Below are 17,354 nucleotides of genomic sequence, written 5' to 3'. Positions count from 1 at the left end.
ATCTGCTGTCTGTGGTTAAGGTTTCTGCCACAGCTTCTGAACTCCCCTCTGCTTCCGTCTCTGGCTCATCATTACCCCCCTGAACTGTCCCTGTGGTGGCTTGTGAGCGTGTAATCACTAGCACCCGTTTCACATGTTCAGCCAGGTCATTTCCCACGAGCACGGCTGCTGGCAGAGTCGATGAAATCGCTAGCCGCCAATCTCCCCTCCAGCCTTGAAAGTTGACAGGTACCTCTGCTACTGGCAGAGAGATTACCTGCCCCTCAATCCCTGCCACCTTCATGCTCTCATTTGGGATTATAAACTCCCTAGGAATAATATCTGGATGGCATAGGGTTACCTGGGAACAAGTGTCCCGCAGCCCCCTATACTGACGGTCAAGTATTCCTACGTCCACCCCTGCTGTCTCAAACAACTGAGAATCTGTTTTCACCAGCAAGCAGCGTTTTACCTCCACAAGAGGACCATTTTCCTCAGCCTGATCAGCAGAGGTAGCTGTTCCAGACTGAGTAGCCATGGCAACCGGCTCCCTCAGTGACACTGAGCCTTGCTCTTTCTGGACACAGAACACAGCTTTTGGCTTGGTCCCACTAGCATTCTGAGGCACCATTCCTTTTAGCTGCTTTAATTTCTCACACTCTGAGATTAGATGACCCTTTCCCTGACAGAAATAACATTTTCTGGTGTATTTTGATTCTCTCTCATCTTGTTTTGGTTTTCCCTCCAAAATCTGAGGTCTTGGTTTCATGTCTGAGGGCTTCCCTTCACCATGGGCCCCTCCCCCTTGCTGGCTTTTCCCTGGTCCCTGAGAGTACTTGCTGTAGGTTTCTTTGGGTTTACCTACAGATTTCCCCTCACCCAAGGGCTTTCTTATTTGGGAAATAAAATCTGCGATCTCTGAGGCTTCGGCCACAGACCTCGGTTTCCTTTCCCTCACCTGGAATTTCAATTCCCCATGCAGGACTGAATAGAACTGTTCCAGTGCTATCAAGTCTTTAAGCTGTTCATAGGTCTCTGTTCCCTCCTGCGATAGCCATTTCTCAAGCAGCCTCACCAATTGGGCCCCCACTTGGGTAAAAGTCTGTTCTGGTTTCTTGGTGAGGGACCTGAATCTTTGTCTCAGCTGCTCCGCATTTATCCCATGTCTGGCAAAGACCAGTTTTTTAAACTCTGCAAAATCTTTCATCAGTTCCTCAGGCATCTCGGCATAGACCTCAGCCAGGCTACCACTGATTAAAGATCGCATGATGGTCATCTTCTCAGTTTCCCTCACTGAGAAGTCCACAAACGCTCTTTCCACTAAGGAAAAGAACACCTCAGGACAATCTCCCTTGTGGTACACAGGGAATTTCTTCAGGTCAGCTTTAGACAGTTGGCCTCCCTCAGAATCCCTATTATTATTATTGTTCTGATTCATCAGTTCCAATTTTTTTAATTCAAACGCCATTTTCTCTCTCTGCAATTCCAATTCAATCCTCTGTATTTCAAATTGCCGCTGTTTCTCCCTTTCCCTTTCTTCTCTTTCCCTTTCCTCCATTTCAAATTGCCTCATCCTCAGTTCATGCTGTTGGGCTATGAGCAATTTTCTAAGTTCTGGGTTCTGCTCTCCTGTGCTGTCACCCTGCACTGAGCCAAATTCATCCTCAGAACCTTGGTCAATCTGGGGGTCTTTCACTTCACTCATTTCGGCCATCTGGCTTCGAGTCAAGGGCATAATCCCCCCTCAGAACAGGCTGCTTTAAAAAGTCAAGCCTCAAAATAAAACGACCACTTTTTTCCTTCTTGCCTCAGAACCAGCTCTCCCTAGAGATTGCTGCTGTTCTTCAGCACTAAACTTGCAACAGTATCGAGTCAGAGCCTACCCCCCTCTGCTGGGCCTCTCAGCTGGCAAGCTAGATCACTGTTACTACGCAGTTTTGCCTCAGCTTTTTCCCGCCAAAACTAGGCTACCTCAGAGCACCTTAATCTAAGTCTCCCCAGTTGGCACGTTCTTCTACTAGCGTACCTCCCCGTGAGGTACACCTAGAAGATTACCTACGCGCCTCAGACTGTCCCTGACTAGACCCCCCTTGCTTCTGGGCACACCTGCCAAGGCTTTGCTGGACCGCTGGACAACTGGACCAGTCGTATCCCACACGCTGGACACCAATCAATGTGACAAACCCAGACCTACTGGGATCTGCCACACTTTCACTAAGCTGCCACCAACCATTCCCTATAAAAAGTCACACAGACCAGGGATGGATTTTTAAACAATAAAAAGAATAAGGTTTATTTTAAATACACACAGGGAAAAATAAACAATCAGGTGAATAGGATAAAGTAACGTGGCTTATTCTCACTCACACATGCATACAGTTTGGTTCACACAGAACCCTTAACTTGTAGCACAGACCCTGAACCTATCAGTTCTGGCTAACCAACAGACACCTGAACCTATCAGGTTGGTACTCTGACACACAGAAGTACCCTGTCTGACACACAGACTCCCACAACAGCTTCTTCTTCCCAGCTGCTGCTTCGTCACAACCCAGTGTCTCTCAGCATCTCACAGCGTCTCCTCATATATATACAGTACAGCCCCTCCTCCTGATGTCCCGCCTTCCACTCCCCATAGGATGGAACTTTCCCTCCAAACCCATGACAGACAGGTAACATCAGTGCTGTATGTAACATGAACAACTCTTAGTGCTGAGTAGAACATTTATTTTGCACTTTTTTCTACTACAGTCATTCAATTTTTTAAAATATACGTCGGTATGTATTATTTTATATGTTTGATGTGCTGAAAGAAAATCTGATGTAAGTTAAAAGGAAAACCTATTGTCTACAATTGAATAAACTGGGATTTTCTGATTCCTAATGGTCATTTAGTTGTTATTTTGCGCAGTCAAATAGCTTCTGACATATGGTGATCCTATGAGTTTTGGACCCCCAAAACATCCTACAATTAAAGGTCTTTAGTTGACACTGTATTTTGTAGTAATATTTTTTGAAGAAGAGGTCCTAAGACTTTAGCAATGATGTTTTAACTCTCCCTTGAGAGCCAGAAGCAGTACACAGAGATCCACATCAGAGGACAACCTGGGCAAAGTAATTCATGTCCATTTCCTTTTCCTACAAATGTTGGTTGTAATGGGCTTATCACCTACTGCTGGTGAAACGCATTGACGATATTCCACGATGCCACCTGGCGTTGGAGGGTTTTCTGGGGAGACAGGGATGACTCCAAGCGGCTCGGAAGAACAGATCTGAGACACTACTGCTTGGAGGGAAAATCTCTGTGCACTTTTAGATTATGCTGGAGTGGGTATGTTGCGTCCAGGGGGCTCCCAAAGAATGATCCATGCTGACACTGGATCTGCATAATGAAACATTTTTTAGCTTTTTAGTTCAGGAACGTGTTTTCTTCTTTGAACCATAGCAGCCTAAAACCTGTAGAGACAAAGGAAGAGAAAACATCCAAGACTTGAAATGAGCCCATCAAGAAATGAAGAATAATTGTTCAGGCTTTACACAGCTCAGTGGGTTGCAGAGTTGGGGGCTGGTATTTTAATTCCCCACTGTGAGTCTTGGGATTTAATTTCAGTTACGCTCCATGTAACGTGGTGGCGCTGTGGGCTAAACCGCAGAAGCCTGTGCTGCAGGGTCAGAAGACCAAGCAGTCGTAAGATCGAATCCACGCGACGGAGTGAGTGCCCGTTGCTTGTCCCAGCTCCCGCCAACCTAGTGGTTCGAAAGCATGCAAATGCGAGTAGATAAATAGGTACCATCTCGGTGGGAAGGTAAACAGCGTTCCGTGTCTAAATCACACTGGCCATGTGACCACGGAAAGATTGTCTTCGGACAAACGCTGGCTCTATGGCTTGAAGAGCGGGATGAGCGCCGCCCCCTAGAGTCGGACACGACTGGACAAAAATTGTCAAGGGGAACCTTTACCTTTACCTTTACCTTTACACTCCATGTACTTTACATTCACAGGCATCTACCCTCTTTCTGACTTTTACACTTTTCCAGAATGGGAAATGATCCCTCTATTAAGCCTCCTGTTTGCTATTCAGAGCTGCATGACCTGTGGTCCCCCAAACAAAGATCATCTGACAGCAACCTCAAGTGATCATGGGGTGCTGCACACCTAACATACAGTATGATGACAGAGACACACTGTTGCAATTCAGTTCTGTACTGAATGATTCCTGACAGAGGCCTCTCTTCCTCTCTCCTTCTTTGTCTAGAGCTCTGTATCCAGGATGGGTTATTTTTGACCTCCCAGTCTTCTTGATCTTCCATCAACATCTCTGTCAGAGCACCTCTCCCAAAACCTACTGCTTCTTCCACCCAGACTTCTCCAGGCCTTCTTGTTGTAGGCAGCCATGCCAAGATAGGCAAGGAAGGCTTTGACTACGAATTGGGCAGTTTTTATTTTAGGAAATTATTTAAGTAGCCTTTGTTTGAAGAGGGCTTCAGGGACGTTCTTCCTCTCACATAGCAATCTGGACCCATGGCTTACTTCTATCACAGAGGGGTATTGACATCTCTGATTGATCCAGTCGTTTAGTTTTTTAGGTTTAGGTTTGAGTTTGTTAGTTTGTGCCTTTTTGTTTGAGTGGAGGTGGTTGGTTTGGGCTAACTTCTTGGTTTGTGTCTGTTGTTTGCTTATCTTTTCCAATTTAACTAGCAGCCACTCATTGCCTTCCCACCCTGGAATAAAGAGGCGAGACTCAAGTGGTGGGATGAAACAGGGCCACACTTTATTGACCATAGAACTTCTTCAACACGCAACCCAAATTCAAAACTTGAAAGGGGGCCTGCTGGAGTGTGGAATGCTGCTGGTAGCGGAGGTCTCACAGAACCCCTTTCCATTGTCATGGAAAGGGGTTCTGTGAGCCCTCCGCTACCAGCAGCATGAGACCTCTGAGGTTGCGCAGTCCTGATGAGAGCGCAACCCCAGCTGGTTATGATCTGACCACCTCCGGGCCTCTAGCCCCCTGTCTATTGGTGGCCTTTGGCCCAGAGGTGTCCATGGCATATCCTTCACACAAACCCCAAACCATCATCTCGTGATCCGCAACTCTGGGGGTTCGAACGCACTGTACCTCACCTGTACTCCATGGGGAACTCACCGTTCAATCTTCATTCCACACATCCCGCCAGAGTGACCATAAACAACCACACCCTTAAAAATGACACCAAAGCCTATACCAGTGTGGGACAGGCGAAAAATCCCTGCTCACAACTGCCAATCAGCAAATGGGTCATAAATTCCTATCTGGCCCCAGAGGCAACCAGCAGAGCTCACACTAGTTATGAGGGTAGGCAAGCAGTGTATTTTTTCATAACTTAAAATCACTTCATGAAAAATCACTGGTTAAAACACTTGGTGGCGTAGTGCTGTAGCTTATAATACATACACACATTGTAGCTTTCACTGCTTTTGAAGCATCATTTTTGTATGGGTTTTTTTTTGTAACAACTGTGGAATGGAATGTGCTTTTTAAAACAACTCCTTCTCATAACCACTTCACTCTGTCAAGAGTACCTTATAAAAATATGCTAAACTATCTGAAGACATGCTTCTACTGCCAATATGACTTTTAGAAAATTGGAAAAGATATGTATGATGTGGTAAACAAAGAAGTATATAGGATATAGTGCTTCCCTTAAACTAAGATATTCTGAGATGATGAGGTCAAAAGCTGGGAGTGTTTGGTAGGCACCTCACAAAACATCCCCCTCCCACCAATTAATCATATCCCACCTGTTCATGAGAAGAATACATAAAGAAAGCCTGAATCTGAAGAAAGGTTGCTGATCACAAGGTCAAAAGCTATGAGATGATGTGGGACAATGTTGATGGTGCCAATCAGAGCTTGAATTAACATCATGCAGTACATCAGTACATACTGGGAGGGAGGGAGGGAGGGAGGGAGGGAAGGAAGGAAGGAAGGAAGGAAGGGGTAATGAAATATAGGAAGACAAAGCTGTGTGTGCCAGATGACCTCTTCCTGCACTTCCTTAGCTGCCCTATGGGCATTAAGTTCAATAGAAGCTACTGTCTCTTCACCAATGTCAACAAAAGTGTCATTTTGTACATGGAGCGGGAAGGGCCATCCTTTCTTTCATCTCAGGCAGCATAATATCTCAGTTTGTCCCTGTCACAAATTGGGATTTGCCAATCCGTGAATTTTACTTGTATTCAAATTTTGGGAATTCTGAAAAGTTTTATAAAAACCAAGGTGTAACAATCACTTGTCCCTGGCCATAAACAGCATCTGTTTAATTTCTACCCTCTGAAACCTAGGGGAAGGGCCAAAAATAAATAGATGAATGGAAAAAGTGACAAAACAAAACTGAAGAGGTTATATTCAAACCTCCATGAGCTAGGATCTTGATAATAAATCCTGTTTATACCCCTGGAATTTAACTGAAAAAAATTCTGTAAACTAGGACAGGCCTTTTAAAACTAGTTTTTTAAGCCTTTTAATATGAAGGACTGCCCCCATCATCATATCAAGTGAGTGACTTGTCTTGGGGCAGATTTTGTTTTTTGCTTGCTCAGAGTCCTAAATGGCTAGTTATGGGTCTGAGGTGCAGTAAGACTCTCTGGCATGGAATTCTAAGTCCTTCACCAAATGAAAAATCCCAGGATTCCATAGGATGGAGCTGTGGCTGTTAGTGGTATCAGATTGCTATGTACTCTGTGATAGTAGGAAAAGGCAGAAATAATGTAGCTTCTTTTTATTCTCTTTATGTTGGCTGCATCATTAGCTTCAATTTGACAAGATCCGACTGTGAGTATTCCAAACTCCTGGGTCCTCCTCAGTCAAAGTTAGGCATTGCAATAGTCTGTAAAACAGCAAACTAACTCATTCCACATGGCACCATACTCAGTTTTCCCATTACTGCACCCCTGGAAACAACCAACAGCAGATTTAATCCTTGTATGTCCTGGAAGTAGAAAAAAGAACAAGCAAAGAACTGGTATCACAGATCACATATATTGTCAAACTGGTTGGTCCCCTCTATTCAACTAACTACTGTATACCAAACATCTTGATACCTTGAGATCTCAACTTTTGATTTTTCATGTGATATCCAAGAAAAGTGCCACATTGATTAATTAATTAATATAGCCTCTATGCCAGGGTTTGCAAATGTCCTGTTCAAATTAACATGTTAACATTAAAAAGTTATTTTGTTTCATCAGCCAGGAGAGAAATATACCTAACATTAAAAGATAATATTTAGAAATGTTCTTTAAAATGCTTTAAAAATAACATGGACACATAGCTGTGGGTATGTACTCCTTCCCAGAGCAGCAATACAGAAGCCACTACATTTCCCCATAAAAAACTAGGTCTGTTGTTTTAAATCTAAAGTGGGAAGATGCTGTGGTGGCCCTCACACAAATATTTGTGGCACGCTTCCCTCATCATTATGATGGGTGGCTTCCTAATCATTATCTCTTCCTCCTCCTTCTCTTCACCTTTCCCTTCTTCTACTTCCTTTACCTTGAATAATCAGTTATGACAATCTGCATTTTCATGTAACTGAAATATTCTATCTTGTTTGGTTTTTTACAGTTGTCTACATTTCGTGTTATGTAGAGATTCCATGCCATACTGTTGTCTTTTCAGTACAACTAATGTTAACTAATTACTTTGGTTTGGGGAGGGGGGGGCTGGCTTTAGAACTATAACGGTAATTATTTACTATGACGGTAACATCAATAGAGGAATTGTGTTCCTCTGTAGTCATCGTCAAATAGCAACACTCATCAGCTGTAGCAAGTGCTGTCCATGGTGGGGGATGAAGAAATAGAGCCAGAAGTAGTTCATTTTCTTGACTGCACCTACCTAAATTCCACATCAGCAAGACCACTAGGATGCACATTGCAGCCGGCAATATGTGGGGTACTGTACGTCCCCCATCCTGGTTCTCGGGCATGAAGAGCTTTGGCTAAATCTTTAGAACCAGCTTTGGCTAATCTTTCAGAATCAGTCAAATGGTTTTAGAATAATGACATGTTCAATGAAAGAATGAAGCCATGTGCCCTTACCAATGTAGAGATTCTCTGTGTAGCAGCCAGCTCCTTCCCCTGCCCAACAGATTTCTTGTGTTTCTGGACAGCTCCCTGAAGGAATGGGCTTTTTGCAACTGTTACACCAGATGGCATTTGCTGTGAAGGGAGGGAGGGAGGAAAATATAGGATAGGAAAGGAAAGGAAAAGGAAGGAAAGAGAGCAGAGGACAAAATAAAAAAAATCATGGAGTCAAAATGGAAGGATTATCACACATGACACATACAGAACAATCTTGTGAAAAGTAGAGACGGGCACAAATCAGAAAAATGGTAATTCATTTTGATTTGTAATTTGTCAAGATTGACAAATTATGAATTTACGATTTTTTTCTGATGAATGGACAAATTGATTTGACAAATTGATTTGTCAATTCATTTTTGAATTTAAAACCCTATAAAATGGTCCCCAACCACCTAAAGACACCAAATTCACAGAGAAGCTTCCCTGAATCCCCTCTACAAATCTTGTAGGTTTGGTGAAGTTTGAGTTTTGGACATTCAAATTCTAAACCCAAAGGGAGCCCCCCCAGAAAGTCACCCCCCCCAAGGCACCTAGAGACACCAACATTACAGGCAAGCTTCTAATGACTCCCCACTACAATCCCTCCAAGCTTGGTGAAGATTAGGGTTCAGACATCCAAGTTATATAACCCCAAAGTGGGTCCTCCAGAAAAGTGCCCTTTAGCAAACTGGCTTGGGGAAATCCAATCTAGTTTCTGGATTGTTGCCCTTCCTAGTCTCCGTTGCCTTCTGACATCTTGGCAGCACTCTCCATTGGGATTGATGAGTGAACCAAGATAGACACTATTTCTAACTATTCCAATTGCTCCATTGTCAACATTAAAAGTTGTGTAGCTCTTCTGTAGTCATGATTTTTGTCTTCTTGACATTCAACCTCAGTCCTACTTTGGGATATTTTTCTTTCACTTTTGCTAAAAAATCCTTTCTAGTCATTGCTGCTTTCTGCCAGTAAGATGGTATCATCTGCATATCTTAAATTCCTGATGTTTCTGCTACCAATTTTCACTCTTCCCTTACCTGAATATAGTCCAGATTTCTTTTCTACTTACTTCAGAATAAAATCCATATCACTGGCCTGTGATACAAAGCTGGCTTTCTTCCTATCCTCCTCACAGCCTCCCCAACATCCACAATACAGGAGGACCTTTGGATATGTCTCCAATACCATTTAGTGAGACCATCCTCCCGTAACTACAAAAGGAACTAAAACATTGCAGGTACAATGTAGGAATGGCCGTTATCTCTTGTTAAATTGCAACAGTAATGTGTAGTTTCCTTTGTTAATGAAAAAATTATAATTACAAAGAAATACTTATTTGTAACTATTTTGTCCATACTTTGACATGGGCCCCCTCTCACCTTTGTCCCTAGGAATTTGCAAAAGAATATATGAAAACACCATCTGCCCACAAGAACTGCATGGAACACTATAATTAAGACACTTTTGTCATTTGGCACCTGCTAATTGATCCAATTTAGGTCTCCCTGTTATTTGCTGAAAATATTTAATGGCTGCAGTTTTGTTTGAAAAGCCAAAGTGTAACTTTCAAATCATTGCTCTGAGTTGGCATGTCAAAGCTTCCATTACCAGAGCAAACCCGCCATTCCAATCCCATCTCTGTTCTCCTTGGCTCCGACATGATCCTTGTGCTTTCCCACATACTTTGGACTTTTCACTTGAACTGGAATCTCAGGCAGCATCTTCCAATAAGCTCCCTGCTTCTTTGTAGACTTACCTCCTGCTATGAACAGCATCAATGGGAAGCCAACGGCCAAGTTCTTCTTGATCTGAGTTTTCATGCTGAAAGATCTTTTAGAAAAGCAAAAGAGAATCCTTCAGATAAAAAGTCTAAAGAGCTCTAAATCTATATAAATCAAAATATACAGGCACCACTGTAAGAGTTTTGCTCCAAACTCCCAATGTCATGTTCCAGCGAGGTGTAGATCATCGATCACAGATCATAGAATTATGGAGTTGAAAGGGGCTTCATAAGACCATCAAGTTCAACCCCCTGCTCAATGCAGGAATCCAAATCAAAGCTGATCTGACAGATGGCTGTCTAATACTCCAGCACTGGAGTATTCGCCACCTCCTAAGGTAATTGGTTCCATTGTTGTGTTGCTCTAATAGTTAGGAAGTTTTTCCTGATATTCATCTGAAATCTGGTTTCTTGTAACTTGAGTCCATTATTACATGGATTGATAGAGAACAGATCCTGCCCCTCCTCTGTATAACAATCTTTGTGATATTTGAGGAATGCTATCATATCTCCCCTCAAGCTTCTTTTCTCAAGGCTAAACATCCCCAGTTCTCTCAGTCTTTCCTCAAAAGGCTTTGTTTACTCTCCTCTGCTTATCTTTGTTGCCCTCCTCTGAACTTCTTCCAGTTTTTCTGGATCCTTCTTGAAGTGCGCTGTTCAAAACTGGGCAATGTAGTCAAGATGAGACCTAATCAATGTCAATTAGAGGGGGACTAATATTTCACATGATTTAGACATAAGAAGAGCCCTGATGGATCAGGCCAACGGCCCATCTACTCCAGCTTCCTGTATCTCACAGCGACCCCACCTGGTGCCTCTGTGAGCACAAGAGACAACGAGAAACCTGTCTCCCGATACCACACTCCCTGCATCTGGCATTTTGAAGTACCTTCCTTTTAAGCCTGGAGATTACACACACCCATCATGGCTTGTAACCTGCAATGGACTTTTCCTCCAAAAATCTGTCCAATCCCCTTTCAAAGGCATCTAAGCCAGATGCCATCACTACATCCTGTGGCAAGGAGTTCCACAAACTAACAACACACTGGGTAAAGAAATGCTTTCATCTGTCTGTTCTCACTCTCCCAACACTCATTTTGAGTGTCTGTCCCCTGGAGATTGTACTTCTGTTAATGCAGCCTCAAATAGCATTTGTTTTATTCTGCAGCCACATTGCATTGTTGGCTTATATTCAGCTTATGTTATACAATAATTCCAAGATCCTTCTTACATTTAGTATTACTGAGCCAAGAATCCCAAATGTGTATCCACTTAATTGTACTATCCAAGTCCACATCTAGTTAGCTTGCTAATCAGAATATCATAGATAATTGGGCCAAAGCTTTGCTGAAGTCAAGATCTATTAAGTCTACAGTATTCTCACTGTCTACCAAGGAGGTCACCTGACGGAGTGTCAAATGAGGATTCAGACAACCTAGATCTGGATCCTTGCTTGGAAATGAACACTCACAGGACAGTGACACTCCTTAAATATCTCACATATCTCACATACCTTGACAACCCTCTCAAGATCACTCTAAATCACATATTCCTTGACAGCACATAACATTCAAGTAGTTAGATTCTCAGATTTTTATTCTTTCTCACATGGAAATGCAGAAATAGATGTTGTCAACTCTAGAGGAAGCTGACTTCCTAGAGGAGCAAAATACCCTCATAAAGAAAAAGCAGGTTGAAATGCAACCAGGCTTAACTGGCATGTGCATGGCCTGAAAGACAGAATTTGAAAGTTTGATGTCACAAGTTAAATGGAAGGCAAGTAATTTAATAAACTCTTCTAATTAGATTTTTTCCCCTGAGACTGGTCCTCAGAAGTTACTGATATATATAATTCTATGAAATTTTACACCATCATTAAGCACAAGTTATAACCCATCACCTAAGTACAATTTCCAGACTAAAAGCAGCACCAGAAACAAGAACATTAAGGCTTAAAACTAGCAATCAATGATATAACAAGAACAGCTTCAATAAATGTCTTCACTTGCTGATGGAGCAGGAAGGTAACCTTACTTCCTCTGCTTGGAATGTCCACTTACGGGGTTATTATTATGACAGAGAAAGCCTTCTCACATTTTTTGCTGATATGTTTCTCACCTTTCTTTTCCCTCTTTCTTTTCTTTCACTCTTATATGTGACACGTAAGCATGGATATTTATGTCTTGGTTTCTTCCCACATATCATCAAGTAATTACAAGCTGTAGAAGAAATTCCATTCAGTTAAGTGGGAAGTCAAATGGGAGGATGGAAGGGAATCAAACATCTCTTACTGATGGGAGATGCCACCTGCTAAGTACCTTCCTCTGCAGGGGTGGTTAATGCCTTTGATGTTTCATGAAGTTCAGGAAGAGGCATCATGTACTGCTACTCATATACCTCAAGTAATGGAGTTTTGGTCCTTGATTAGATTATCTCTACTAAAATTTAACTGTGTGGGTGCCATAACTGGTGTCATTTTTGTGAAGCCACTGAGTACACTGTAATAAAGAGTGATCAGAGTGAATGAAGACCAGCAAGTATTGATTGTGGATCCTGATTATCTGGTGATATTATGTGGGCAAATTAAGATGTGTCCATCAAATAATAATATGAACAAATATCTAGAATCCCAACTTTCAGAATTAAATACATTGCTCCAAATGTATGTATGTATGTATGTATGTATGTATGTATGTATGTACGTACGTACGTACGTACGTACGTACTTATTTATTTACTTATTTATTTATTTATTTATTTATTATTTATTTATTTATTTATTTATTTATTTATTTATTTAGCTTTTATACCACCCATCTAGACGAATCTACTCTGGGTGGTTTACAGTCCAAAGAAGGCAATAAAATTAAAATCCTCAATTGAAAAAAAAAATCTAAAACAAGCCAAAAACCAGAGGAAAAATTAAGTACAGTAATGGCAGGAGGGAAGGCCTGCCTGAAGAGCCAGGTCTTCAGTTTACTCTTAAAAACTCCCAGCAAGGGAGCCAGGTGGATCTCAGACGTTAGGATGTTCCAAAGGCAAGGGGCCACCACCGAGAAGGCCCAGTTTCTAGTTTTTTCCTTCTGGGACTCCCTCAGAGTTAATCCCCTCAGCCGCCCAGTCTGGCTAGAAGGAGTGACACAGGTAGAACTAGGTGGAAGAAGGCGGTCTAACAGGTATCAAGGTCCTAAACCATTTAGGGCTTTATATATAATCATTAGAACCTTGAAATTGATACATAATCTAACTGGTAACCAGTGTAAGGCGGCCAGAGTGGGGGAAATATGATGATATTTTTTCACCTCAGTTAGTAATCTGGCCACCATGTTCTGGACCATTTGAAGTTTCCACATCCATCTCAAGGGAAGCTCCACGTAGAGTGCATTGCAGTAGACTAATCTCGAGACTACGAGTGTGTGGACAAGTGTGGTGTGCGTCCCAACATCAAGATAGGAACACAACTGGGCAATCTGCCAAAGATGTAAATGGGTGGTGTGGGTCACAGACATTACCTGGGATTCCATGGCAAGCACTGGGTGAAGATGGACACCCAAGCTGCGGACCACAGTCTTTGTGGTGAGAGTCGCTCCCCCAAAAGAGGGTGAGCTCCCCAAACCACTGCTGACAGGGGCGCCACCCTCAAGGCCTCCGTCTTGTCCAGGTTCAGCCTCAGTCCATTCACCTGCATCCATTGTTGAACAGCCCCCAGGCAGCGCTCAAGGGATGTAACAGCATCCAGTTTTGATGGAAAAAAGAAGGTGTAGAGCTGAGTGTCACTTGTGTACTGATGACACGAGGCACCACACCTCCGGATAACGCCCTCCAGCAGCCTCATGTAGATATTAAACAGCCTTGGAGAGATGATAGAATCCTGTGGGACCCCATAATTGAGGGGCCACGGGGCCAATACATTCTCCCCAAGCTGGACTCTCTGAGAACTGTCCGCCAAGAAAGACCGGAGCCAGGCAAGAACCAGACCACTGATCCCCAACTTGGAGAGCATCCCCAGGAGGATACTGTGGTTGATGGTATCAAAGGTGGCTGAGATGTCGAGGAGAACCAGGAAAGACATTTTGCCCCTGTCGGCCTCCCTCAATAGGTCATCTAGCAGGATGACCAATGCTGTTTCCATACCATGGCACAGCCTGAAGCCTGACTGAAACTGATCCAGGGCATTGTTTTCATCACAAACGGCCTGATGCTAATTGGCCACCACCCTCTCTACTACCTTGCTAAGGAAAGAAACATTGATGACAGCCCTATAATTGCTATTGTTGTCCACCGCCAAGCTCAGTTTCTTCCTAATGGGCCTAATGAGCATCTCCTTGGAGGGAGCCATGAATTATTGCAGTGGCCCATTCGGTTGTCATAGGCCTGGCTGCTTTGATTAGCCAGGCTGGGCAAGGGTCAAGGTAGGAAGTGGTGGCCTGACAGTGATCAAGCATTTTGTCCACCTCTATCGACGTCACCGGCTGAAATTGCGTAATTCTCATCGGACAAGGCAGTGTTGCTGGATGTCTTGGCTTGATCTATTGTTTTCAAATAGGAGGTTAGGTCCTGGTGGGTGGCCTCCACTTTAGATTTAAAGAATGCTGAAAATTGGTCAGGTGAGATGGTAAGGGGAGGCCAATTGTTATGACCAATTCCAAATAGATTGCGTACTATACAGAAAAGTTCTGCCTGATAATTAGAAGCTTCACTTATCCGGACAGCAAAGTAAACTTTCCTGGCAGACTTCACTTTGGTTAGACGTGATCCTGGCAGCTTTCAGGTTATTTTCCATCAGGTATTGCCTCCAAATGATTCCCAGCTTTCTCCTGTTCATAGTTCACAGCTGATGGCTGAGCTCTGCGCCAGAGTGGGTGTTTAGGAGTGATTGTGTCCATAGCCCTGGTGGTGGCAGCGAACCAGCCATTGATCAGGGCATCGACAGTAACGCCAGCCAGATCAATCAGAATCCCTTGCATGGAATTGTGGAATCCTATAGGATGTTTTTGTGTGTGTTTGTGTGCCCAAGGAGAACTGTCCTCTGCAGCTCATGGATATGGGTCAATGTTTTCCTCCCCTTAGAGTATTGTGAAGGAAAGGATGGAGTTGCAGTTGAAAGAATTCTCATCCCCAAAAGACTGGGTTTACGGGTTCAACTGTACAGGATCTGAATAGGACTTGTCAATATATCCTGTACAGGATCTGAATAGGACTTGTCGATATATCCTGTAAAGGATCTGAATAGGACTTGTCGATATTGCCCTCTCACCTGTAAACCACACAAACCCCGTAAACCCTGTGTTCTTCCTCTTCCCCTTCTATCCAACCCACAAACCTCTCTTGTCCCTTTGTCCAACCCACCCCCTCCTCTTTCCCTTCTGCCCTTCCCCTTGTTCCAGCTTCTCCCCCTATTTCAAGAGGAGCGCCATCTCCCACATCTCCCAGGGGAAGGAACTTTACAATGATATCATAAGCTCTAGTGGGCTGTTTTTCTGTCTTTAAGGGTTCATGATCTGTCCTATTCGAAATTAGATACATTTTCTTCCGTAGATGCATAACAATAGTCACTGGTCACTCATTTTATTAGATAGTGGGAAAAGTCCTTGATCTTAAAAGGATCAAAAGCTAGTTTTAAAGGTCTGCCCTAGTTTACAAAATAGTCCAATGAACATAATGCTGACCTCTTGCTTTAACATAAGGAATGCTTGTGGATATAATGAGATGATCATTAGGAAATGTAGGCTGACCAGAAGTAAGATGACTTCCTCTGCTGGGCTTATCCCAAAAAGATTCTTTAACATGGATGTCCACTAATGGGAGAAAGGGGAGTTTATTCTCATATTGATGAAGCTTTCTCTTTTCTCTTTTCCCTACAGGCACCCTGACCCAAAGATTTCCCCTCAGTTGCCTTCCCTCCCATCACCTTCAGCCCAAGATCCTTGCCCTCCGGCCTCTCCTTCTGCCACCAAACCCACCTGGCCAACTGAAGAAGGCCTTCCGTTCCTTCTTTCCTCCCTCCCGGCCCTTCCCTTCCCTCTCCCTCACCGCCTGCCTCCTTTCCAGAGCCTACCTTGCTGGTTTTGCCTATTATTTTTGGAAGAAATAGATGGTCTTCAACCTCCTTCCAAAGACGTATTGGTTTCTTTAATTTGAGTTAAAGTATTTTAAGTGTTTTATACTATTGTATGATCAAACAAATTATTTAGCCAATATTTTGTATTTATATATTATATCTATTGTGTTATGTTTAAAAATGTTAAATGTCCTACCTAATGTACATTTAAAACTATTCAATCCTCTCATTCTGTGTATTTTTAAAATGGTCTGTCCATCAGGCTATGACTTAATTAATCAAGGTTATTTTTTAAATTCATGGGTTCACAGCCTAGGGCTTTCGCCTTGTAGGGCTTTAGAGGTCATCTAACCAGCTACCTGAATTATGTCGGGCAACAGAACGGTAGCTAATGAAGCCGTTGGAAGAAAGGCGTTCCCTCTGACTAGTCCCAGTCTGCAATCTGGTGGCAGTGTTTTGGTCCAGCCAAAGTTTCCAAACACAGAGAGCATTCCACCAATCCAGGCAGGGTGTGGCTGAGGCAGCTGTCACTCACGTCCGTCCAGCCACTTCCAGGAAGAGGCACAACGGCTGCAGCAGCTTGGCCAGTGCAAATGCACTCCTCGCCACCGGCCAAGCCCTGGCCTTCCTCACCCGATGGTCATTGCCCCCTTATCCCGGAATAACCACGTGAGACCAGGCGAATGGGGTTAAACATGGGCCACACTTTATTAAAATCCATTTCGTTATCATGAACATTGGCAATCATTTGGCAAAGGGGGGTCCTGCTGTAGTGCGGATTCAGATTTCCCTCTTGGGTTCTCACTTGACCCTTGACTAGCCAATAGGCTGAGCTCAGGCCTCAGTTATTCCCCTCTTTATTACCATGGGATAACTATTGGCCTCCCATTTTTCCCGCCCCCCCTTTCCCTCTCTCTGTGCCATCCATGGGTCCGGGAGCGTTCCCAATACATCTTTCCTTCCAAGCACTGTGATCGCCTGATCGGCAGTGCTGTCCGTTCAGATATGATACAATTTAGTGCCGTTACCATAAAATCCAAGCTCCGTTACCTTTGAATCTGCACTACCCGCCACAGCAATGGGAATAAGTGCACTATTTCCCATGCTCCCCATCAAGCCACTCCAGCTCCAAGAGCGCCCCCCCCCCTTGACGTCCTCCAAAAAGACGTCCAAACCTACCTCGGGCAGGTGCATGCCATCCGGCCTAAAATCTCTAGCCCATCGAGCCAAATCCTGTGGTGCCCGACCACTGATCCCAGGCTGCCACGGATTGCTCTACAGACTTCCCAGTTAACACTCCTCCGGGCAGTGTTTACTGGCCAAAACTGTCTCCCCTTTTCCAAAACCGCCGAGGGATGATTGTCAACCATATAATCCGCATCTCCTTTCAGCCAGGTAAGGTTGTGTATCACATCGACTACCAGGGATCT

At 43.6% G+C, this 17,354-nt stretch overlaps 1 long non-coding RNA gene across 1 annotated transcript; it reads right to left on the bottom strand.

Moving 5' to 3' along the window:
- Window positions 1–6,725: 6,725 nt before the first annotated feature.
- On the bottom strand, window positions 6,726–9,951 carry LOC140701897 (uncharacterized). Its single transcript, XR_012080893.2, has 3 exons — window positions 9,840–9,951; window positions 8,060–8,179; window positions 6,726–6,948 (listed from the first exon to the last, which is right to left on the bottom strand). It is a non-coding gene; the product is annotated as an uncharacterized LOC140701897 (long non-coding RNA).
- Between the last annotated feature and the right edge of the window lie 7,403 nt (window positions 9,952–17,354).

Source organism: Pogona vitticeps, chromosome 8 (genome assembly GCF_051106095.1).
Source record: "Pogona vitticeps strain Pit_001003342236 chromosome 8, PviZW2.1, whole genome shotgun sequence".
NCBI lineage: Eukaryota > Metazoa > Chordata > Lepidosauria > Squamata > Agamidae > Pogona > Pogona vitticeps.
This window is presented reverse-complemented; position numbering and strand designations above follow the sequence as displayed.